This window comes from Ornithodoros turicata, chromosome 1, assembly GCF_037126465.1.
Source record: "Ornithodoros turicata isolate Travis chromosome 1, ASM3712646v1, whole genome shotgun sequence".
NCBI lineage: Eukaryota > Metazoa > Arthropoda > Arachnida > Ixodida > Argasidae > Ornithodoros > Ornithodoros turicata.
The window spans coordinates 139,492,103-139,494,704 of NC_088201.1; the positions used below are offsets into that span (position 1 = coordinate 139,492,103).

Here is a 2,602-nt window from a genome sequence, read left to right on the forward strand (position 1 = left end):
TTAGCGGATAGCATAACGTATATGCGCAGCGGAATAATCAGAAAACAAGGCCTGTGCTCAAACATGAAACACGTAAACGGTACACACACCAAGGTCACTGCCATGGCCGCTGCCTCGACCGCGGCTACGAGACTGGGTAGGAGCAGACAGTGACAAATCCGTAGCCAGTCGAAGCGGCAGAGCAAGAGTTGCCAATAGTTTTCGGAATTGGGCCTGTTTTTACTGGCTAAATATGCGCGACATTCCTGCGGCTGATTCAATATGGGTGCTTCCGGGCGCATACACTCAGAGAGGGATGAGCCCCGTTCAAGTCCTTCGCTCTCCTCCAATCCTCCTCCCCGCCTTTCATTCTAGCCTCTCTCCGTAAGATTTCTATGTACGTGAAAGTTCTCGCCTCGTAAGGGTTCAGGATATGGACACCGAAGGCATCAATTTCTATTTTAAATTTTTATTTCTCCGTATTTAAATAGTGGCACCTTTTGTCCTCTCCGCAGTTGCACCCTACGGGACATTGGCTAAGATCACGGCACTGAAACGAACGTTGAAACAAGCGTTTAACTGAATGCCGATGCATACACGCTGCAAGGGGTGCCGTTTATGTGTATTCTGGCGTTCGTTACGTAAAAGTGTTACTGCAAATTCATGTCTACTTTGTATTCGCATAAGCGTGTGCACGTTCAAAAAGTTCGCTACATGCATGATAGGTTAATTAGAGAGGGCCTCCACGATAGAGCACATAGAAAGAAAAAAAAAACTATGTAAGAAGTAACATCCAGTTCCCATAGGCTGGTATCATACTAACTCTGAATGTTCGACATGGGAAAGGAAAGTCTGCCTTTCCGAAAAACTGTCGATCGTGATACGACTGTCCATGTTCGGCATCCTGGGTACTCTTCTGGCCATGTTGACTATAATCACTGAAAAATGCTGCAAGTTATATTAAGTACTGCTTAAAAAACTCATCACAACCTGAATTATGACACCTACTGAAAGTCCAATGTGAGCGGTGTACTAAGGTAAAAATTGAATCGAACAAACCCGGCTGCTCTGACAGCCTAAAACCGCCCCTGCGTTCAGCGGCATAACATCAAACGCTACCCATAATCAAATATCTCTCTCGAGCCAACACTGCGCATGCTTCACAGTACGACGTACAACCGCGAGCATGACCTTGGAGGACGCTGCCAATTATCAACGCTTTAAAGGAGCATGGAAAGACTAGCGAAGAAATATGTCGGGAGCACGAGAAATTAGGATTACAAGCCCAGGTACACACATTCGTACAGTAACCATGAATGTAGTGCGTAATCCTGGAGCGCAAGGTTGCTTTTAACCTCGAGGGACAGACAACCTGCTTCCCGCGACCGTCAGTCTGCAAGGTCGTGTGGCTGGCCGATACTGAGGTGAGCGCCTGTTTTTATTTATTTTTTTGCTCTGTCCGTACCGCGTCTCGACGTACCGGGTTCGCTCTGGCTAGCGGATGATTCTGTGATGAAAAACGCTCGCGATGATTCAATGAAAAACGCTCCGTCACCTGACGCCACGAGACGCGAGGACCCGCTGGTCAAGGTTGTCGCTGCTGCGCTCTCTCTTGCAAAGCAATTTTCTCAATATATTCGCTGTTCCCAAATGAAATATTTTGCAGGACGGTTCGTGTAAGTAGTATGGTCACATGACTCAGTAAAAAGCTATATGTTCCAAGTGCCTTCCACGTTCCTATAAGAACACATTGTGCAACACTCGCGAACATTTTTGGGTGGCACTTAGGGCATAAAATATACGGCCACGACATACTATCTACCTGGTTCGGCCATCCCATTTTTTCCCGTTTCATTACAATCTACCTGATTGTAATGAAAGGGGATCCCAGCGGCCGGGTAGTCTTTTTTTCCTTGTGAATTATTCAAACAAAACTTAGACAAATGGCGGCACAGTTCGCACGCTGGACTGTACGTTAATAAGGTACCGGGTGTAGGATCCCCTCCCCACCACCAAGACGCTATATCGGCATTCCATAAAGACACTACATTCAGGTGCGGTGACTGCATGCCAGTTATATTACCTCGCAATTGTAGCCGAGACGAGCACAAGGACGACAATTTGCCAGAACACCATCAAAGCAATTCTTCGCTGCTTGTTACTGATGATGAGCGTGCATGCCCAGCTACAGTTTACGTGCATGCCCAGCATGCGCGCCTGGAGTTTACGTCCGAAGCACGTCTTTACATGTCGTGCACGATAAAATATGATACAATGCTTAACGAGCGCACCTGGCTAACAAAAAACGGAAGGACGGTTAACGCTTACATTTAACACGAATCAGCAGCAGCAGTTGCTTAAAGGTGGCGTACACACATTCGCCGCTACATTCTTGCCAAATGGTGGTTTAGTAATTTTACAGCAGCACTTCTGCTGAGTGTATTTTACTTCACTGTCTCACACGTAACGTGACTATTATAGCTTTGTGCTCTCCCTGTTGAAAAAAGCCAAATAGGTTTCTATGGGATCTTTTTGTCCCATACAAATTGATGCAGGATTCTTTATGTCCTATTTTGTTTCATGTTGGAAAGTTGTGGGGTTCTACATGCCGTACATTGATTCA

The 2,602-nt window shown here is 46.2% G+C and overlaps 1 long non-coding RNA gene across 1 annotated transcript; it reads right to left on the minus strand.

The window, feature by feature from the left end:
* Positions 1–432: 432 nt before the first annotated feature.
* Positions 433–2,204, minus strand: LOC135369914 (uncharacterized). The gene is made up of 3 exons (XR_010415155.1): positions 2,063–2,204; positions 803–917; positions 433–529 (listed from the first exon to the last, which is right to left on the minus strand). It is a non-coding gene; the product is annotated as an uncharacterized LOC135369914 (long non-coding RNA).
* Positions 2,205–2,602: the final 398 nt, after the last annotated feature.